Genomic DNA, 17,136 nt, shown 5'->3' with positions numbered 1-17,136 from the left:
ACGAGATGGAACAGAGAAATTCGAAGGCTTAAAGAAGGAGAGATTGAGGATATGGTTCACGCCACTGTTCCTTCTCTTGATAGTCTGTCCAAGTTTTATGTCAGCCTGTTTCCTATTTTCCGGGTTGTAATAGGACAGGGGTAGTTATCGGGTAAATTTAAGCCCTCCAAGCTATATAAAAAAAAAGCTCTGGTAATGTGAATGAAATCGTCTGGTAAAATGCAAGAATAAAGTAAACAAGACGTCAGTACATTGAAAGAGTTGGGGGGAGGACCCTAATAAGGGGGGAAAGCTTTTATGCTTCTCTCTCTCTCTCTCTCTCTCTCTCTCTCTCATTATGCGACGAGTATACGATTATCTGCTCATATTAACTCATTAGGACTACGATGACGAATATATATATATATATACAACACAAAACAATTTTATCCAATGAACTTTTTAGGTAAGGAATCATTTAAGACTAAATATAACCACTTCGGTTTAGAAAGTCTCTTCAAAGCTGGATAAAGTTGTCTGGAGGTGACAGGAATAGAACTAAAAAAAAAAAAACATAATTATCATTCTGTTTTGCTGGAAGAAGAAGAGACGTGATGAACTTAATATAGCCTAATACTAAAAGAACAGAAAGAACAGGTAAGCCTTTCACCACTTCAGCTCCGTCTTTAGCGGAATAAAATAATCAGCATTGTGTCATGACCTCGCCGCTTCTCCCTCATCTCCTTGTGACCTTGATCCTCCGCGTGTATGGCCGCTGATAAGATAAGAATGACGCCGCCGACACGACTCTGAAACGAGGCTAATATCGCAAGCATCAGCCGCAGGTGACAGCCCACGACTTAACCTATCTCAAGACGTATTTTTTAAACTTGTCTTACTACTTACAGACGTTCTGATTCAAACTTTTCGAACGTGTGTGTGTGTGTGTGTGTGTGTGTGTGTGTGTGTGTGTGTGTGTGTGTGTTTGATGCAGGTTCCATTATTCCCTTCAGTCCCCATCCCTAAGCTGAATAAAATCGTCTGGAGGTGGCGGGAATAAAATAAAATAGTTCATCCTCAGCGTCAAGGGCTTAACACTTTACCTGTCGTGCATTTTCTTCAGGTGAACACAATCGTCAGATGTTAATTAGAATGCGGTAAGACAACATACCTTAAATTTCTTCTTTCTTGTCTCCAATGTGTAAGATTCTAGGCTTTGATTTGCTCCTTCGTGCCTAAGGACTCCTCCTACATGCCACAGTCCTTCACATGTCACCCCTTTGGCGCTAATACCCACCGCTCATATTCAGTACATACATGCTAGAACTGTTTCATTCAAGACGGATGTAATGGTAGTAACGGGGGTGTTTTAATGACTTTTTTTTTAAGGGTCAGTAAAGTCTGTGTTAACGAAATCATTACGCTGTTCCCCGCCCTAGTCTGGGATCGAATATGCGTCCTGTCGAATTGCTGTCACCTTCTCTAACCACATTTTTCTTATTGCAGCGGCGCGGTGGGTTCGAGGTCCACGCAGATGAAGGTGCTCTGTAAGGTACGATGTTATAATTATTCAGTCTGTTGTTAATATATATACAATTTTTTCAACCATAGTGATCATTTTCAGGTAACATTCACATCATTTTCAGGTAATATTCACGTCATTTTCAGGTAATATTCACGTCATTTCCAGGTAACATTTACATCATTTTCAGGTAACATTCACGTCATTTTAAGGTAACATTCACATCATTTTCAGCTAATATTCACATCGTTTTCAGGTAATATTCACATCGTTTTCAGGTAATATTCACATCGTTTTCAGGTAATATTCACATCATTTTCAGGTAGTATTCACATCGTTTTCAGGTAATATTCACATCGTTTTCAGGTAATATTCACATCGTTTTCAGGTAATATTCACATCACTTTCAGGTAATATTCACATCACTTTCAGGTAATATTCACATCGTTTTCAGGTAATATTCACAATTTTCACGCGATATTCCCACCAAAAACTGACCATCACATCTCTCTCAGGTATTACCCTATTCTTATAACTTTAGGTAATGTTTTCATAGGGATATTCCACTTCTTAACCCTTTCATGCGTGTGACAACTCTAGTACTGTATTCCATTAAACGCCAAACGTGTATATGTAACGGAGAGTCACATAAGTCTGAGAGAGTTAGTAGAGAAATATTATTGGCCAATAGTATTTTAATCACAAAGTGGGGAATATCGCAGAAGGGATGATAATGATGATGATTATGATGATGATGATGATAATGAGGAGGAAGAGGAGGAGGAGGGATGAGGGGAGAGGACGAGGAACGTGAGATGTAAGAGGAAGGGAGGAAGAGGAGAGTGAGGGACGAGGGGAGAGGAACAGGAAGGTGAGACGTAAGGGGAAAAGAGGAGGACGAAGAGGAGGAGAAGAAAGAGGAAGGGTTGAGAGAAGAGAAGATGATGATGGTGAGGTGAGTGAAGAGAGGAGGAGGAGGAGGAAAGATGGAGAGAGGTGGAGGAGGAATCGGGGAGAGGGATGGAGTGGGGGAGGTAGGCATTAATATTCAAGAACACGCTATGTTTAATATTAATTCCTCCACTCTGCATATTCATCAGTCAGACCTTCAGTTATTCTCAGAAAGATTCGTTCAGGGGAGACGAGGCTATGCTCAGTCAGGGATATGCTCAGTTAGGAATATGCTCAGTTATGCTCAGTCAGGGATATGCTCAGTTATGTTCAGTCAGGGATATGCTCAGTTATGCTCAGTCAGGGATATGCTCAGTTATGCTCAGTTAGGGTATGTTCAAAGTTATGCTCTGTCAGTGGTATGCTCAGTCAAATGTTTACTCAGAGTTATATCTAGCTATGTTCAGTCAAGGGCATGCTCATTTATGCCCACTCATGGGTATTCTCAGTTCTGCTTAGTCAGGGGTATGCTCGGTGATGCTGAATCAAAGGTATACTCAGTTATACTTGGTCAGGGGTGTGCTCATTCATGCTCAGCCAAGGGTATGTCTAGTTAGGTTTAGCTAAGGATGCTTAGTTATGCTCAGTCAGAGGTATGCTTATTCTCAGTAAGGGTATGCCCAAAGTTATGCTCAGGCAAGGAATCTTCAGTCAGGAATATGTTCATTGAGAGGTATGCTCAGTTATGCTAAGTGGAGCGTATGATCAGTCAAGTGCTCCATTAATTGAATTCTTAGTCAAATCTGTGTTCAGCCAAAGACTTAATCATTCCAGGGTATGCTCAGTCAAAGGTATACTTAGTCAAAGATGTGGTCCATAAGGGATATATTCAAAGGTAGGGTATGCTCAAATTTAACGTTATGAACAAATTCCCAATTAAATTCACGTTCATAATTAAAATCTAAAGTCATACCAATTACAGTATCACCCCAGTTCACTAAATATATATATATATATATATATATATATATATATATATATATATATATATATATATATATATATATATATATATATATATATATATATATATATATATATCAATTTCCGTGTTCATTTCCGGAGTCGTGTATAATCTACGTCCAAATCTACAGCTAATACAGTAATATAATTTTCTCTGCACAACAACACCTTTCATATTTTTGTTGGAATCACGAAACAATGAGAGAGAGAGAGAGAGAGGGGGGGGGAATTCGTTGTGATGAAGGGATCAGAAACTCTCCATTAAGAAGTTATGATTCAATTTTAATACTTTATGTTTAAGTCTAATGCTTTATGTTCAATTCTGATGCTTTATGTTCAATTCTAATGCTTTGTGTTCAATTCTGATGCTTTATGTTCAAGTCTAATGCTTTGTGTTCAATTCTAATGCCTTATGTTCATTTCTAATGCTTTATGTTCAGTTCTAATGCTTTATGTTCAATTCTAATGCTCTGTGTTCAATTCTAATGCTTTATGTTCAATTTTAATGCTTTATGTTCAATTCTAATGCTCTGTATTGAATTCTAATGCTTTATGTTCAATTTTAATGCTTTATGTTCAATTCTAATGCTTTATGTTCAGTTCTAATGCTTTATGTTCAGGTCTAATGCTTTATGTTGAGGTATTTGTATTCCTTATTGGGTATTTACAGATCTGCCTTCGAAACTCATGGACTCTATAACTTCCTTTAGATGGTATTAAGAATCAACACTCTTAGATTCAGAATTCTTAAGAGATTGACCTTAATGCCTTATCGTCAACACCTGATATTGTCTGACTGGTATTTAGATCTAGATTCTTACTCATAGACAAGGTGGGAAGAGTATCAGGTGAAAGGGTAAGGAGAGAGAGAGAGAGAGAGAATTCAGAAACTTCTCCATTTCAAAACTAAAGTCTGAATACAATTCCCATCAGCACACACACACACACACACACACACACACACACACACACACACACACACACACACACACACACAAAACTCCCTGTGAACGCTGCATAAAGATAAAACCCTGAACGCTGCATACTGACACGTGAACGCCAAGGTGTGGACCGTATAAATGAATAAGTAATTTAATTATTCCGTCAGCACTCATCACACCAGCAGTAAAACCATCACACAGAAGTACGCCCAGGGAATGTGCAATGGCCACGCGGGGGGGGATTGGGCATTGGCAGGGGTATTGTGCGGTATTAGGAGGGCTATTGAGTGGTATTACGTAGGGCACTGGAAGTATTTTAGCAGGATATTCCATAGTATGAGGGATATTGGATATTGAGGGGTACTGGGAGGGATATTTGATGCTGATTTGAAGGGTATATTATCTGTCTATTGCCCGACACTGCATCCTGTGAAGGGTAACCTCGACAAAAATACGACCAGGGGTTTCTGTCCCTACTCAGTAACGACCCCCTCTTCCCACGACACACCGCCCTCCTACATACTCTCTCACACCTTATCTCTCCACCTCATTCTCGGTCTGTATCTCCTTCTCCTCCTGACCATCTCACTCTCATACACCATCCTCGTCAGTCCCTCACTCACCTCGTGATGACTGGATGAAGTGGGGTACTGGAGGGGTATTAGGGACTGGGAGGGGTATTGGACTTGGGTGCATGTAAGTACTGAGGATACTGTAGGAGGACTGGACAAGATGAGCGGTACTGATAATGAGAAGTATTGGAGCTGGGGAGAAGAACTGGGCAGTACTGTGTGATGGTAGGGGTAAAGGTGAATGGGGTAGTATCGGGGACTGAGAGGGGTATTGAGAGGTACCACAATAAAGGTGAAAGATTGGGTGGTACCAGTGGGTGGCAAGGTGGTGAGAGAATGGGGTGATACTGTGTACTGACAAGGAATACTGAGTGTACTAGGGGGATGTACTGAGGACATGAGGTACTGCGATGGGTACTGGGGAGAGTACTAGGGAGGAGGAGGAGAAACGATGAGGAATATTAAAGAAAAATGAAATATTGAGAGGAGTAATAAGAGTGGTAGGGAATAAAGAAGAGGGGAAGAGGAAGGAAAGAAAGAGGGAACGAGGTTGAAAGTTGAAAAGATGGAGAGCACGAGGGAAGAAAGGTGGGATATAACAGTGAAGGATGAAGGGATAGAGAGAAGAAGGATAGGTAGTAACAAGGAAAGGAAGAATGGGAGCGAGAGAAGAGAAAGGAAGTGGATAGACAGGAAAAGAAAAGAAAGGAACAGAAACAGATAAAGAGGAAATGAAAGCCGAAGAAACAAGAAGGGAGACAACTGAAGGAAGACAGAATGAGGACGGAATGACTGAGAAAACACACACACACACACACACACACACACACACACACACACACACACACACACACACACACACACACACACACACGGGGAAGAAGGAAGCAAGAGAGAAGAAGGCTAAGGAAGAAAAAAAAAAAGAGGTAAACAGAAAGAAAGGAAAGAAGGAAGGCTGGAGGACAGATAGAGGAAGAAGGGTGGAAGGATTAGTGTAGTAGGATGTGGAGGCACGGGGGTAGGACTGATAAATAACGGAGGCATTGTAAGGAGGAAGCCCTTTGTTAGAGTCCCCCCCCCCTCTCTCTCTCTCTCTCACATCCTAACTACGCCAACCCAATTTTCTAATTTTTTAAAAACATCAACAACGATGCGTTCTATTTTGTTTCTACCCAAGTTAGCACACACAAAAAAGATGTTTTACCTGCATTTTTGACAGTGTATTGGTACATTTTTAACCAAAGCCTCAGTGATGAATAATAGGAAGTGATGTGACTGTTGCTTATCCCCAGACATCTTAAATCCTGCCCTCCCAGTCACTGAGAATTGGATACAAGCTAAGATATTCCTTCCCTTTTCACCCCAGAGGAGGGTGGGGGTGGGGAGAGGGTGAGGGGTGGGTAAGAGTGGTCCTTAGTGCCCCTGGTGACAAGGCTGATGGCGGTGACAAGGGGGGGGGGGAGTAGAGGACTTTGGGTCACAGTTGTGAATTATCATAATAAAGGCCTAGGGTAGGGAGGGCACGGGTTTATACCTTGAGATGCAGCCAGCCAGCTTGCCTCATAACCATATATATATAGAGAGAGAGAGAGAGAGAGAGAGAGAGAGAACTGGGAACTCAAGTTGAAGTTATTTTAGAAGTTTCCTTTATTGTAACAAAACAAAACCATACTAAAACATCATAGATAAAAATTGCATTTTATGCCTAAAAAATGGGAGCAACAGTTCCTGCTTTTGTGAATTATTGATAGTCCGCTGATTGACGGACACCAAAAGTACAGCTTGTAGCCTCACCACAGCGGCAGCAGCAAGCTCAGGATCATCCCTGCATATACAGGCTTGACGACCACACTACCTCACCACACCATCCTACCTCACACTACCTCACCACACCAGCCTACCTCACTGTACCGTACCACACCACCCTGCATGACCACACCGACACGTCACCAAACTATACTACCACACCACACCATACCACTCTACCACAGCACATTACTACACCACACGACAACGCCACACCTACGCGAACCACATTGCCAACCACACTACTCCACCCCGCCTGATCATACCACACTATCACACACCTCAATCCACCACACTACACCAGGCCACCACACTACACGAGCACATTGAGTACCCTACCACACACCCCACCTCACTTCCAAACCACACCACCATCTCACCACTATATCGCTCCATCACACATCACCACACCCACCACACCCCACTACCACACTCATATATCAGGTCCCGGAGTGGCCTAGAGCTGTGAATAATATAGTAGGGGAGAAAGTTTACACTCCAACTTGAGGCAGAAATTGTTGTGAAAGATGTAATGTGTGTGTGTGTGTGTGTGTGTGTGTGTGTGTGTGTGTGTGTGTGTGTGTGTGGAGGGATTAGAATCGTAACTTACTTCCTCTGATTCTTAATAACATTTTATAATTTTGCTGTAAGTACGCATTTAATTATTAACTACTTATTACATTTATCAGTCCATCACACAATTTATCAGCCTTTTTCGTCTAGAACCAGTCATTATATCAAGCTATTCATTTATCTATCTTTATATCTATTCCCCCTCTACCTAACAATATAACAATGTATCTTGTTTTCTCTCTCTCTCTCTCTCTCTCTCTCTCTCTCTCTCTCTCTCTGGAATAAGATCTAAAGCCCCAACAGTCCTACGTGTAACAGAAGACGCCACACACCTTGCCATGCCACCAAAGCGCTAGTACCCACCGTCCATACTGAATGCATGCTAGAGCTGTCTCATTTGCAAGTGACAGGAGTAGCGGGGGTGTTTTTATGGCGTCGGTGGGATTTGGGTCTGTACATCTATTTATCTATCTATCTGTCGGTCAGTTATCAATCCATCTATCTTCTCCATTTGAATCAACTCGAATCTGTAACTACTTTGACCGTCTTTCGAAGAACTGTATCTTGACGTAGGAGACTTCGGAGCATTTCTTTGGCGAATTAGTTTGCGTATTAGGCCGTCGTATTCTCTCTTATGCTAATTATGTGTTTTTATTACAGATTTCGTTTGGATAAGTAGCATTATAAAAGGATATGATGGAGCTTAGGCAAAATAAAGAGCTAAGGAAGAAGCGTTACGAAATCAAAACAAATATGGCCGGTACTAAACTCCTTCAATTCCGCTTTAACACCTCCCACCTCAATAACGCAGCCACTCTCTAAAACAGGGCATAGCAAACTTGGCTGATGAGGGCATAGGAGGGGGGCAGGACAACGTAAACAAACCGACATAATAGACCATTAGCGAAAGGTAACGAAACACCGTAGGGTAAATAAGGGAGCGGCGCGATGGCAACACCTCCCCGGGCCCGCTCGAGTTGCCGGTTACCATAATATTGGGGCCATTTTCCGCGGGCGATCACTGTAATTGATTGGGTATATTAAGGTAATTGGGGAATATTGGGGGAATCTGGGAAGGTTTATTTGGGAAATTTGGGGGGGTATAATTTCTGGGGAAAATGGATGATATTAAGAAAACGAGGAAGTAAGATATGAAGAAGATAGTGACACAAAACAAGGAAATAATGGAAAAAGAAGAGTAACTAAGAGAGAGAGAGAGAGAGAGAGAGAGGCAGGCGAGGGGGGACTGGTCAGTTTTCTAGCCCCCCTCCCTTCCCCCCTCTCCCAACCACTGATTGATGGGGGGATGGATAGCTTGAGACAATCAGATCTATCACTCAGACCACCACACACACACACACACACACACACACACACACACACACACACACACACACACACACACACACACACACACACACACACACACACACACACACACACACACACACACACAGCAAGAATAATAACACTTGATCATGCTCAGTTTCGTTTTCCTGTACACCCAAAAAAATAGTTTTACACACACACACACACACACACACACACACACACACACACACACACACACACACACACACACACACACACCTAATGGATGGGCTTTAAATAGGTCCCCAAGGTTCGTAAAGGGCTAAGAGTAGGTTTAAGTACCGTTTTAAGGGCGTCCAAAAATTGTCTTAAAATTATATGGAAGATTAAGAATGAAAACAACAGGATAAGAGAGAGAGAGAGAGAGAGAGAGAGAGAGAGAGAGAGAGAGAGAGAGAGAGAGAGAGAGAGAGAGAGAAGGAACCAAGCCTCTACTCACAATAAGCTGGGCACGTGGGTACAGTATTAGATTAGCTGCCCTACCCTATACCCACAGCCCTACCTACCCCTACCCTACCCTACCTTCTGCCCTACCCCATCCTGCCCTACTTACCTTCCTACGCCAACCTTATCATACCCTAACGTACCCAAACTTCTGCCCTGCCCTACCCTACACTTTTCTGTTTTACCTCACTTCATTCCTCCTCTACTGCACGCTTCCAAATCTTTCCCAAATTCCTCTTCTACCTTGTGGTATTCCGAATGAACTTACTCTCTTCATTCTCCTCTCTCTCCTATCTCCTGTTCATCATAGCCTTCCTTCTCCTGCCTTATCCTACATACTAATCCTTCACCTTTGCTCCCTGCTCTATCCTAACCAACACTGCCCTCTCCTGTCAGTCATATCCTACCTTATCCTACCCTATCCCTGTCTACCCTACCCCATCCTGCCTTTTCCTACCCTTGTCCGCGTCTTCCCCGAAAGCGTCTAAGGGATATGTGTGTGTGTGTGTGTGTGTGTGTGTGTGTGTGTGTGTGTGTGTGTGTGTGTGTGTGTGTGTGTGAGAGAGAGAGAGAGAGAGAGAGAGAGAGAGGTGAATGCAGAGAAAGGGTAAAGGATATGAGAAAAAAGAAGGGGGGAGGGGGTTAAGGGGGAAGGAGGGGTGTATTATTGTTAAGAAAAACGGTACATTACCATTTTTATTATTTAGAAATAAGGGGGAAGGGGTAGGGCACGAGAGCACGCTTAAAATATGGAGATTTGGAGGAGGGAGAGAAGGGAAGGAGCGGGGGGAGGGAGGGAAACGAAGGAGGGAGGGAAGGAGGGATAGGATGGAAGTAGAGAGAGAGAATAGAGGGGGGGAGAGAAAGAGCTCGTCTGTCTGTAGAATGTACTATATTACGAACAGGATGTAATGTTTATATATGTTTACAAATTTGAGTTCTATGTTTAAGTGAAGGGGTCTTGTGGTGTGGATGAGGATGTAATAGAAAGCGTTAGTAGAAAAACACTGGTGGTTTGGCCGTGTGGAGAGTTGGCCGTGTTGTAGACTGGCTGGTATGAACGTATTGAAGGTACAATTCGAAGTTTTCTCCAAGAATAAAAACGAAATAGACATCAGAGTAAGCACGCATCACTCTCTTACACCTGGTATTTCGCGACGCAGATAAAACGAACGAAATTCAATAAGAAGGTTCACTTTATCATTACAAAAACGCTGGTCTTGAAATATTCTCTATAAAGATCACAGCCAAGTATTCCCTTAGGTTAATATCTAAGGGGTAGTGGAGTGTTCCCAGGGTGCTTTCGTATTCCCTCTCTGACTGGAAGAGGGTTGGGCGCGTGTGAATATCAGGCCTTTTTTAAGCGAAAGTAGTGAAGGAGAGAAGGCAGGGGGGAAATGTTTGAAGTTCTTGTACCTCATTGTAATTTATGTTGTGTTTCCATTTTATCTCTTCAGTGACTGTTGCGTCTTGTTCTTGCCGTCTCCAAACAAGATTATTAAACTCTGGAGAGGCATTTCTAACTGGAGGAGATCTTTAACCCTTTCACAGCGAGCGGGGTCTCCATAATCCCATTCTAACATCATCTAGAACAAACTAAAAAAAGTCCTCAAACTGAAAGGGTGAAAGGCAGACTCCACTCCCTGACTCTGCATTTAAAACTAAGCTTCTTTTTGCATTCTTAGTGGCCAGAAAAAGTGTCCTAACTACTGAAAGAGAATAATTCCTTGGGTGGTCAAGAAAGATAGAAGAAAGAAATGCTAAAATGTCAGGAAAATGTCGCCATCTTCCTTGTTCCAACTTTTTGAGGAAGAAAGACAAAAAAATGGTAGGGAATAGTGAAGGGTGTGTGTGTGTGTGTGTGTGTGTGTGTGTGTGTGTGTGTGTGTGTGTGTGTGTTGTACAGAGGTTACATAATTATTACAGGCAGTTACATAGGTCGCATGTTACCTTATGTAAGAGAAAATGGAATAAAGGAGGAGGAGGAGGAGAAGAAGAAGAAGAAGAAATGATAAGAAAAAGAAGAAAGGAAGTAACAAGTAATGATGATAATGATATTAGTCGTGACAAACGGTGATGATGACGGGGATGAAGATGATGATGAGAAGGAGAAGGAGGAGTAAGAACAAGAAAAAAGAGAACCAGAAAGAAGATAATGGGAAGAAGAGTAAGAAGAGTACCCGACACCACCATCATCATCCATGTTGTTCTCGTGTCGTTATTAACAACATCCCCCTCCCTCCCCCCTCACCCCCATCAAGGTTGCTGGGAGATGACCACTACCACCTCCCCCCCTCCCCCAGCTCCTCACCTCCCTCACCCCTTACCCTCTCCTTTCTCCTCCTTCGCCTCCGTCTCGTTATCATCATCGCTGCCGTCGTCATCAGTACCATCATTTCCTTCTTCTTTTAGTTTTCTTTTAACTTCTTCTTTCCAACTTTTGTCTTCTTTCTGAGATGTAACGGGAGATTAACACTAGAATATTTTTATTTTTAGTCACGAAGAAGTGCCAGAACCGTAGAGTCGGAGTATGGCCAAACACTACTTGCGTCCCAGTGCATTAGTTTCTGAGTAATGACCAACACTGGATGCTGGGGAACGTTTCTAGGGACTTTGAGCCATTCATATAGATTCTTAGCTTCAGAGTTAAAAAAAAATACCTGAAGACTCTTTATAAATGCCAATCAAATTCTTCCATTGGCCTCATTATGATTGTCTTGGGCCCTTTTTGTTCCTTTTTAAGGCAGGGCATGCACGGGTCCGGCAGTACACACTTTGGCTGTTCTCTTTTATGCCCCTGAGGTAGGCGAAGTACACTACAGTGTGAAAAGGACGAAAATTTCTGTCAAGCGTATCAGATAGAGCCAGGATTCCGGGGACTTGAATGATGAGCGAATGGAAGGGTGGCCCATTGAACTGGGCAGACTTGGGCAGTCTGGACGTTGCTACTCCTCACCATATGCCCTAGGATGGGAAAGGATGTCTGGATGATGATGATGACGAATAAAATGGACAGAGTCTAGTAGGGGAGAGATGCTTAAGATCACTGTACTGTAACTCCACGAGAATACGGCATTACCCTCAATGATGGTTTCTTTTAGTTAATATTCTTCATTTTGACTTAACACCTCTCTTACAGTGGTGTCTTCCATGCATACTAATCTCTTTACTAACAGGTATTTCATGCAGCTTAAGAGGGCGTTCTGGTAGTGGAAGAATTAAGCAAGACTATCTCAGACATCCCCAGTTCATAAAAGCTTTCCAAATCTGGATAAAATCGCCGAGGGGTAGCGAGAATATAATACAAAACGTTAGTGTATCGAAGGAATTATTAATATTTTCTTCTCTCTCTCTCTCTCTCTCTCTCTCTCTCTCTCTCTCTCTCTCAGGAAATATAATGGACAATGCTGCTCTTCAAAGACTTAATCAGTAAGACAGAGAAGACTAATTGGACGTATGAAATGGCACAATCTCATTACAGCTACAGTATACCCCTTGCCTCTAGCATGGGTGGGGACGGGTCAATCTTCTAAAAGAAAAAGAAAGAAAGAAAGAAAAGTGTGTTCCATGGCCCTGTATATCCACCTTGTCCTCACTACATCCATCCATCCATCCATCCATCCATCCTTCCACACCAGTGCATCAGACGTGGCACTGGAAAGGGTTGCCTTCACGTGGTGGCACTGATATGACCCTCTCCCCTGCTTGGCCATATAAACGCAGGGAAAAAATGCTGGCATGAATGAATGAATGAATGAATGAGGCATAGACGTCTCTAGCTCTCTCTAGGGACGTCTGTGAATGAGGGAAAGAATGAGAGATGGACAGGAGGAAAGAACAAAGGCAGGAAGAAAGAATGAATGACAGAAGGGGAAGTTATGAATGAATGAATGAAAGGATGAATGAATGAATGAATGAAGAAAGGCAGCAGGGAGGTCAGCAGAAACTCTTCATTAAGGGAAAAAGGAATGAATGAAAATACGAGGGCAGGAAGGAAATTAGTGTAAGAAGGAATGAAGGAATGAAAGAAGGAAGTAGACGGCAGGGAAGGAAGACCAGTGCGAGTCTTTGTTACGATATAAATAAAGGAGAAAAGACGTTAAGAGTGAATTAAGATGGATTGCAAGGAAGAAGGAAGGTTGAGGGAATGAGACAGGGAAGGAAGAAGCAAAGGAAGGAAGAAAAAAGGTAGGGAGGAAGAAGGAAAGGAAGGAAACAGGAAAGAAGCTATGAATGAACAAGTAAAAGCGATAGAAAGCAAGAAAGAGGAAGGAATGAGAGAAGGACAGAAGGAAGGAAGGAAGGAGTGAATGATCCGACGAACTGAAGGAGCAGATAAATACATTTACGATAAATAAACCAAAAATGAATAAATAAATGAAAGAATGAGTGAATGAGTGAGTGAATGAATGAAGGAAGGAAAGAATGAATGAAGGGGATAACAAGGGAGACTCTATTAAAGTTATGAATGAATGTATGAGTAAGTTAATGAATGTATGAATAAATGAAGGAATGAAGGAGGAAGACAAGGAAAGCAGAACGGAACCGAGTCCGAAAGGAAAGAAAGGGAAAGAAGGAGAAAGAAAAATGAAGAAAGAATGAATGAAAGAGAGAAGGACAGAAAAGGAGTAAATGAATGAGGGTATGAAGGAGTGAAGGAGTGAAGGAAGGAAGGAGGAGATGAAGGAACAAAGGAATCAAGTATGAACAAGGAAGGAAATATGTTGAATGAATAAATGAAGGAAAGAATATGTGAATGAATGAAGGAAGGAAGGAAGAAAGAAAGGAAGGAAGGAAGGAGGGATGGAGGCCAGCACCGACTCTTTATTAAGCTACTAATTAAGACCTGTGACCCGCCGTTCAGTTCCTCACCTCCGGGGCGCTGCTGGGGCCAGGGGTGAGGGGAGAGAGGAGAAAGGAGGGGGTGAGGAGGATAGAGGAGGGGGATGGGAGGAAGGGAAGGAGGGAGAGAGAGAAAGGGGATAGGGTAGAGGAGGAAGATGTTAGAAGAGGGAGAGGGAAGGAGGAAGGGTGAGGTGGAAGACGGAAAAGGAAAGGGGAGGGAGGTGAAAGAAAAGAGAGAGAGAGAGAGAGAGAGTAAAAAGCTAAACGAGAAAGATACAAGAAGGACTGTAAAGATGATAATTTAAAAGTACAACGAAAATAATAATAATAAAAACAAACAGGAATTACTTGAAGATGATACAAGGAAGACAGAAGACATTGATGATAACGATAAAGAACACGAAACATGAGAAAGAAAATTATAAAGACAGAAAATCGCAAAAATGACAAGCAAGGTAGATTAGTAACAGGGCAGTGAAATGGCGTAGGACAGGGCGACATGGAGGCGATTTGTTTGTGGCCACCCCTTACGGAATTGAGGCGTCTGGCAATAGATAGATAGATAAATAGATAGATAGATGTTTAATTAGGGTTAGATCAGGCTTATTTAGAACCAACTATGGCTGTTCACGACACCTGTGTTTATTTTAGGCCGTTTCAGATCCATTTAAGTTTCATTAGGTTAAGTAAAGGTGAGTTGAGGGTCATTTAGGTTCAGAGAGGTCAGATCAGGTCAGGTGAAGGTGAGTTGAGGGTCATTTAGGTTCAGAGAGGTCAGATTAGGTTAGGTGAGTTGAGGGTCATTTAGGTTCAGAGAGGTCAGATTAGGTCAGGTGAGTTGAGGGTCATTTAGGATCAGAGATGTTAGGTCAGGTCAGGTGAGTTGAGGGTCATTTAGGTTCAGAGAGGTGAGATTAGGTCAGGTGAGTTGAGGGTCATTTAGGATCAGAGAGGTCAGGTCAGGTCAGGTGGGTTGAGGGTCATTACCGTTCAGAGGTCAGATCAGGTCAACTCAGGGCCGTTCAAGTAGAGAGAGACAAAACTATCTTCCCAAAGTCTGACGAATATATAGCGGATAAACTGAACGATCCGAAAAAAACACTGGTAGAGATTAGGTTTTCACTGTATTTCGCCAGCTGTTAATTTTCTTCAGACGGGGCTAGGAAGATACCTGTAGTGGTTTCTTTGTACAGCAAGGTATGATTAACTTAGACCCTTCATAGCTAAGTGGCCTAAATCAGACCAAATCAGGGCGGTTAGTATGACAGTCCAGGTAAATCAGCCCACGTTCCTTCAGGTATATTCCACATCATTTACCTCATTCCAGACAGGTAAGAGTCATTCCAGTACTTCTCCCATCTGTCAACCATGTCCACACCCAGGAGGATTAACGTTGACATATTTCAGTCCTTTCAGAGGCCTAAGTCATTTCAGAAGCGTCAAATCTATGCCTTCAGGTCAAATTCATGAAGGCGTGAGTTAATATTTCGTTGTGTTGGCGAACTTTTTTTTTTTTAGGTGCTTCAGGCCTTTCAATTTCTTTGCATCACTCATTCAGGTCAGTTTGAATAAGTTATGGCTGTGAGAAAGAGTGTCAAAAAATTTTCCCATTAGGGCAGTGGGTTAAAAATACTGTACTTGGTATTAAAAATAAAAATTAATCAATCATTTACAATACGTAAAAATATTGCATGAGTAATCAAGGTCTCGTGTTATGTGCAAAATCATTGTTTGACTGGTTCATTGGTTAGAAATTATTTGATTATTGGATTTAAAAATAATGTGGGTGACGATTAGCTGGCGGGAGGGCTGAGATGGTGGGGGTAACGTGGAACCAGCACACCCTGTGAAGAAGGAAGCTGTATGACGTGCACAGTGTGATAGAAGGATAGAGAGGGCAGAGTGATGTAGGTGGGAAGGGCGAGAAGGGTGGTGGGTGACAGGGCTGTTAGCGCAGTACACCCTGCAAAGAATAAAGTCGAGAGTGATGGTGTACGTCAGGGTTAAAGTACGAACAACAATAGCATCAGCAGTAACAAAAACAACAACAAGCAAGTAAGACGCGGGACTGTCATATACCTGGCCATTTACGACGCAGGTATAGAAGGCGTGATGGTAATGATGGGGTTAACTTTGTGCGAGGTCATCAGGCGGATCCCTAACTACCATAAACTAGTAACGACCCCACCGCAGCCACACTAACTATTCAATTGCCACATCCCACCACGTTAACCCCACCCCCCTCTCTCGTACCTGAATAAAATCGTCTGGGTTCAGCAAAAATAAGATATAAATAAAGTCGTCATGATGGAAGGGTTAAGGATCGCCCAAGTCACGCTAACTACCCAGCTGCCTCGTTGCAGTGATTAGCCCTTTCACTACGAGAGGTCGCTCCTTAGTTGAGTAAAATTATCCGCGTGTGTGGTGAAAAATATTACTGATTTGTTTCTCACCCCCACCACGGGCCGTCTTCCCATGCCTGAATGAAATCGTCTGTTGCTTTTGCTGTCTTTCTGATGTACTTCCTCTTCCTGTCATCCTCCTCCTTTTCCATCCTCTCTTTTTCCTCCTCCGTCCGTCTTTCCTCTTCCACTCTTCGCTTTCCTCTCTTCTACCTCTTCCCTCAAAATTCCCTTCTCTCCCATTTCTTTCCTCCTCGTAATTATAACCCACACTTCCCTTCTTTATCTTCAGCTTTCCCTTCTCCAGTCCTTTCCTTCAGATATCCGTTTCCTCCTCCTTTCCTTCTCCTCGTTCATCCACTCCCCTTTTTCTCCTCACGCCTTCCTTCCCCTCCCTCCCTTTTCCTCCCTCCCCTTCACTATATCCCCCCACATTCTCCCTCCTTTCCCTCTCCCCCTCACTCCCATCTCTCATTCGTCTTCCTTTCCCTCTTCCTCACACTTCTTTTTTCTCCCCCTTACATCGAGATCCCCTCCCACCCATACCTATCCATCACTTCCCTTCCCTCGTTCCCCTCCCCTCCCCTCTCCCCTCCTTCATATACCCCAACGCTTCTTCCCCTCCCTTCCTCCCTCTCTCCCTTACATACCCCCCACCTCATCCCTCCCTTCATTCCTCCCTTTCCTTATCATTTAATTTATCTTCTTCCCTCATACTACACCCACACATTATCCTCCTCTCTTTCTCCCCTTCTCTCCCTCCACCT

This window comes from Coenobita brevimanus, chromosome 8 (assembly GCF_032717465.1).
Source record: "Coenobita brevimanus isolate Jiangsu-jjx chromosome 8, ASM3271746v2, whole genome shotgun sequence".
In the NCBI taxonomy this organism is placed as follows: domain Eukaryota; kingdom Metazoa; phylum Arthropoda; class Malacostraca; order Decapoda; family Coenobitidae; genus Coenobita; species Coenobita brevimanus.
This window is presented reverse-complemented; position numbering follows the sequence as displayed.